Genomic DNA, 6,158 nt, shown 5'->3' with positions numbered 1-6,158 from the left:
AGCTCCTCTGTTCATGTGAGGTTAAATTAGTGTTTTTGTGAATGAAGTCTGGTGGCACTGAAAGAGGCGAGTGTGTGTGAAATAAGAGTGAACGTCTGAGGAAACCTTAAAAACATCGTGGAAAGTGTTAAGAGCTGTGTGAACACAGAGTATTCACACACGAACACATGAGCCTGGTGCTCGTCCACATCAGTTCAGTCCCTCCCAGCCCTCTAACTCTGCTCAGGTAGAGCCACACATCAGTGAGCTGCACACATTCAGCGGGCACGCCGTTTTACATAATTCATTCTGAATATGCATGACACACTGTATATAGCAGCATCCTCGTGAGGCACGCTCCGTATCTATGGAAACGCTCACTGGGCACCATCATCCAGCTTCAGGAGGTAAGAGTAGTTAAACACCAGCAGGCCTGAGTTCAAAACCACTTCAAACCCTCTGAATCCTCTTCGTGCTCCCAAAGATAAACGTCCCTCCATCACTGACCCATAAGGCCCTCCTGTCCTCCTCCTGTCCTGTCCTCATTAGAAAAGGGTCGTTCCGCTGTTTCTCCCCCTGGGTCCTGTCTGTCCTCATCCTGGTGTCTGAATGACTGGGAGGTAGTAAAAGGTGAGCTGAGGTGATCTACTGGACCAGTTCCAACACTTTTACTACCTACCAGTCACTCAGACACCAGGATGAGGACCCAGAGGACCAGGGGGAGAGACAGTGGCAGTGCCCTTTAATGTCCTTTAGAGTTTTGAATTGTGCTCCACAGAAATAAACCAACCACCTTTGTTTAGTGAACTAACTGAAGTGTAGCCACAGAAGGAGGAAGACGTGTCCTACAAACACCGTTCTGAAATGTTAGAGTCTCTCATTCTTCATTCTCCTCTCAGATGTGACGCCAAACAGATCGATGTCCAAAGACGTTTCTGGTTTGAATCACTGAGCGCCCTGACCCCCCCCCCACGCTCAATGTATTCAGGACGGAGCGTAAAGACTCTAATCTATGGACGGAGTGCAGCGCCTGCCATTTCCACTGTGACTGGGACTCCCTCTTTACCCTTCAACTGAGAGACAGGGTCACGGCCCAGATATCAGTCAGCACTCACTGCAGCAAATTACTTCTAATAAAGCCTTTAGGAAGGGGCCATTAACCACACACACACACACACACACACACACACACACACACACACAGATGGGCTGCAGCCATGGCAGCACATCCAATCAGCTCCAATCAAATCATTGTCCGGAGATGTGGTCCCGCTCAGACCCCGTAACGATCGCTAGAGGAAGGGAGGCGTTTCACATTCAACAGTCGAGCGTCCGAGCGGCTGGAACAGAAGACGTGTTGGCAGGTTTTCAGCAGAGAATCAAAGACCACAGCTGGTTTCAGAGAGTCTCTGCTCAAATTTACTCTAAAACAATCAATCAGTGGAATTAACTGAACGCAGTTTGTTCTAAAATGGAGCAAATAAACAAATATTCATGTTTCAGAAGCTGGAACGAGGAAGTGCTCGGCACCAACAGCCCAAAGGACTAAACCTGCTCTTTCCACTGAGGCTTTTACTGTGAAAAACCTGCAGGAAGTGAGATCTATTGATTGTACAGTGACTGAAAAAACAGCAAAGTAGAGGAGAAAAAAAGGTTTGACTTCAGAGGTTCATCCTGGATGTGGAGAAACACTCTGACCTTAGCTGCAGCACGACAGAGCAGGAAGTACATCCAACAAACACATTTAAAGCAGCAGAAGAAGAAGCAGCAGCGTTCAGAGAGCAGAGGGGTGAAGTGTTTGGCTCTCAGGAGCAGATGTGTCACATGTTTGCAGCCTCTCAGTGACGTCAGTGTTTGTTTCCTGTATTTCTTCCTCCCCTGCAGTCTTTATCACTTCATCAGGTCGCCGCCCTGCAGGAGCAGATCAGTAACCGGCGACTAAAATTAGCAGGAAGATCACTGCTGCTGCTCTGATTCACGTGTTTGTGAACATCTTGCTGCAGGTTTTCTTCCTCTCAAACTGCTGCTTTATAACTCTGACTGCCCCCCAGCTCACTTTCCTCTCAGTCTCAGCTTTGTCAGCTTTTGATGTTTCAGCCTCACTGTGACGAATTTCCTCTGGAACAACTGTCTGCTGGAGAAACAGTCCCTGAGAGAGACCTGCACAATAAAACCTACATTTTGTACTGTGTGTACTGTCAGAGTGGGTCCCACTGTCCACATCCTGGTGTCTGAAGGACTGCTAGGTAGTGAAAGTAAAACGTGATTCTTTGGGACAACTGCACCTGATCACAGTAGGTCCACTAAAAGAGCTTGTTTGATCCACTGACAGGCTCAGAGTGTTATTCTAAGTGTGTGACAGCATCATGGAAAGGATCCCTACAGAGAGAGACCTGGAAGATCCTTTTGGTTTAACCACAAACAGCACACACACCAGACTACATTCACTAAAACAGGGATTTTAGAGAACAGGACACAGGAGCTGTTGCTCTGCTGCTGCCTCCATCAGTCAGTGTGTTGGTGTTGTTGTGTGACTTTGGTGTTTTAAAGGGTCAGTTTGGATCCAGACTAACGTGGTAGTTCACTGATGGAGGCAGTGGTAGCAAAGCAAGCTCCCATGTTCTGTGAGATAATATTGCTGATTTTGTCAATGGAGTTTGGTGGCTGTGAAGCAAGAACAGAGAGAGAGCATCTTCAGTTCCCTGTCAGAAGGTCTGACAGCAACGTAAAGCAGTGAAAATATTCTAAAAATAGCATCTCCTGCCTGCTATCTACTGTAGGTGATACACCGACTGTGGAGAGGCTCAGGTCCTAACGCATCACCATCAGCCCTAAAAACCCTGCAGCCTGTCAGGTGACCTCACCTGATGGGCGGCGTGTGTCGGGTGTCGGTGTGCTGCAGCTACTGAGGCCACTTCATGCATCTCAGTTACAATTCTGCTGCTCTTTAGTCTCCGAATCAATCCACCGCGGATTGCTTAAAATTCAAGCAATGCTATTAGAGTGGCTGTGGCTCATGTTTCAAATCCATTTAATCCACTTAGGGCGTGAGAGGCAGGGGAGACGACTGCAGGGGGGAAGGGGGAGTGTGTGTGTGTGTGTGTGGGGGGGGTCAATACAGTCACCATTTGGCTTAAAAAAAGGAAAGAATCTATTTGAAACAGGAGCAGCGACATGAGAACATGGAGGGACACGACACACACGACTACAGTCACACACACTCTGACTGATGGAGCAGCAGCTCTTAAATCCCTGTTTTAGTGAATGTAGTCTGGTGTGTGTGCTGTTTGTGGTTAAACCAAAAGGATCTTCCAGGTCTCTCTCTGTAGGGATCCTTTCCATGATGCTGTCACACACTTAGAATAACACTCTGAGCCTGTCAGTGGATCAAACAAGCTCTTTTAGTGGCTCATTGTTTGAGGACACTGACGTCCAGCTGATGACAGCCTTCCTCCATCATGTGAGACCTACAGACTCGGTGATTTGTGGGCTGCCAGTCTTCTCCACCTCTAACAAGCTGCAGCCTGTCGCGGTAAATGCACGCGGCCACTTGTCACGTTAAGCTAATAATTCAGCTCCGTGTTGGTGTTCACATTTCTGGAATACAGAGCGAAAGAAGCCGGAGGTCTGTTCTTCTCATTAAAGCTCTCACAGGTTATCAGGACGCTGTCAGCTCCACAGTGGCCACAGGGACGTCTGCTTCACCTGCACTCTGCAGGAGATTAATGCACCACGTCTCACACTGAGACAAAGGGCTAATCTTCCTGCTAGCATTAGCATTTCCTGCCACTTAGTCTGTAGGGACGGTACAGAACGCTACCCCCACAACAGGTAAGAGCAGCAGGTAAACATGTCAAGACTGGCTTATTATGATTAAAGGGTAACTCTGGTGTTTGATCCACTGACAGGATCAGAGTGTTCTTCTAAGTGTGTGACAGCATCATGGAAAGGATCCCTACAGAGAGAGACCTGGAAGATCCTTTTGGTTTAACCACAAACAGCACACACACCAGACTACATTCACTAAAACAGGGATTTTAGATGAACTTGACTGCAGGACTAAAAAAATCTGTGTTGTGTGTGAGGAAGAGGAAGAGGAGGAGGAGGAAGATCCCACCGCTGGGAAAGCTGTGACTTCAAAGAGGACTTTGACAGGAAGGATGCAGGAATAAATGCAGCATCACACACACACATCTACAGGTCTGTGTGTGTGTGTGTGTGTTTAGCAGAGCCTCCAGCAGGCGACAGCGCTGAGTCACAGCGAATGACCAGATGGTGTTAGAGACAGAGAGCGGGGGGGGGGGGGGGGAGGAAGAGAGAGAGAGATGAAGAGAGAGAGAGAGGGGGGGGTTTGTAGCTAGCGTTCCTCCAGCCGTGACTGCACTCTGCATTTTAAACACCTTCCCTTCTGTCGCTCACAGCCCAACTCGGCAGGACCGGCCAATTAGCATCACACACACACACACACACACACACACACACACACAAAAACACACACTCACACACACACAGCATGAATATTTACCTTCTCTGATACATGTGTTCATTCACTTAACTGGTGCAATGAAATACAATGAAGATCAACTAATATTTCACTTTTTTTAACCACAAACGGCCATCACATCGCTCTGTGCAGACACACCAGACTCCATTCACAATTATAGTCATTTTACCTTACAAAACACAGGATAATTTCATGCCTTTGGTGTGTTGTTGTGTGACTTAAAGGGTAATTTCAGACACAAACTGACCCTTTAAAGCACTTTAAGTCACACAATAACACAAACAAACTACCAGATCAAGCCAGCAGCAGACCTGCAACTCCTGTGTTTTGGGAGGTAAAATTCCTGTTTTCGTCAATGGAGTTTTGTTAAGAGGAGCTGCTGCTCTGCTGCCTCCATTAGCTAGTCTTATTGTGCGAAGGGTCAGTTTAGATCCAACACAATATGTCTGTTCAGTTTTTGTCTAGTTTCTATATCACATATATCATCTAGTATTTTCCATAATGTATTTTTTAATGTAAAGTGCTTTGAGCTGCATATCTTGAATGAAATGTTCTGTACCAACAAAATGTATTAATATTATTAGTAGTGCTGGTAGTAGTACAATGACTGAAATTAATTAAATGCATTATTATTATTATAATATTACAGGCAGTTTTACTGCGGGGGAAGTCTCTGCTCCAATGTTGGATTTCAAGCTGTAAAAAATGTTAAAATGTCAATGGAGTTCTGAATGGCACTTCCTCACTTCTGGAACTGAACCTGTAAATTGTGGTTTGCAACATGAACATAAATTACTCCCCGAGCCTCTGACAGGTGGAAACACTACAGCGTGTGTGTGTGTGTGTGTGTGTTAGCTACCATTTGCATCACAGTGGGTGCAGAGTTCAGCAGCGTTTTCCAGAGGACACCGAATCACAGAGCTGAAAGTGAAAATTAGAAGTTTTTCTACCTGCAGTGTGTAGCGAGGTGTGATGTGTGTGTGTGTGTGTGTGTGTGTGTGTGTGTGTGTGTCCTCGGCAAGGACACACACACACACAGACTGCAGGTGAATCTGTTTCTGGGTCTGACGGTCCGACATGTTCTGTACCTTGGTTATCTTTGTGTTGTGATTGTTTAGACGACAGAAAACAGACAAACACACGTCTTTCCTTTGTTCCTGTGGATTCTGTGAAGATGTTCTCACCACAGGAGGAGCTCAGGAGGACGGACACCTGCAGTGAACAGTGTTACTGCAACAGGAAAACACTTTGGATTAATATGCCGGATGTATTCCAGCTCACAGGACACAGGAGCTGCTGCCTCCATCAGCTAGTCTGGTAGAGTTGTTGTGTGACTTTGGTGTTTTAAAGGGTTAACTGGGAGCTAAACTCACACTTAGAGTTACAAAGTCCTGAGCTCTGTGAGCTAAAATCAGTGTTTTTGTGAATGGAGTCTGGTGTGTCTGCAGAGAGCGATATAACGTACTGCCACCGTTTTCATCGCAGCACATTCTGACTCACCACTTTCCCCTAAAACCTTCCTTTTCCATCTGACTAAAACCCTCCATGTCTGCATCCACTTCCTGTTCCTGCCCCAACGGGAACCCTGTATCAGCCTCTCTCTCTTTACTGTGAGACAACGTGTCCAATTACTTTTGGCCACAACCTCCGTCTGATTAAATGAGATTAAACCAGA

This window comes from Pempheris klunzingeri, chromosome 10, assembly GCF_042242105.1.
Source record: "Pempheris klunzingeri isolate RE-2024b chromosome 10, fPemKlu1.hap1, whole genome shotgun sequence".
NCBI classification, from domain to species: domain Eukaryota; kingdom Metazoa; phylum Chordata; class Actinopteri; order Acropomatiformes; family Pempheridae; genus Pempheris; species Pempheris klunzingeri.
Note: the sequence above shows the minus strand (reverse complement) of the source record.